Genomic DNA, 320 nt, shown 5'->3' with positions numbered 1-320 from the left:
TTATTGGATGAAGACCCAACTCAAACTCAACGGCAATTAGCAGAAGCATTACATGTATCACAAGAAACAATCAGCAGACGTTTACGAGCAATGGGAAAAATCAATAAACTCGGTAAATGGGTCCCACACAATTTAAATGAACGTCAAATGGAAAATCGCAAAGTCACTTGTGAAATGCTGCTTCAACGCTACGAAAGGAAATCATTTTTGCATCGAATTGTGACGGATGACGAAAAATGGATTTATTTTGAAAACCCGAAGCGGAAAAAATCGTGGCTTTCACCTGGCGAAGCCGGTCCATCAACACCAAGGCCAAATCG

The sequence above is a fragment of the Trachymyrmex cornetzi genome, unplaced genomic scaffold, assembly GCF_001594075.2.
Source record: "Trachymyrmex cornetzi isolate Tcor2-1 unplaced genomic scaffold, Tcor1.1 scaffold830, whole genome shotgun sequence".
Classification (NCBI taxonomy): Eukaryota; Metazoa; Arthropoda; class Insecta; order Hymenoptera; family Formicidae; genus Trachymyrmex; species Trachymyrmex cornetzi.
The sequence above is the reverse complement of the archived record's forward strand: the minus strand, read 5'-3'. Positions refer to the sequence as shown.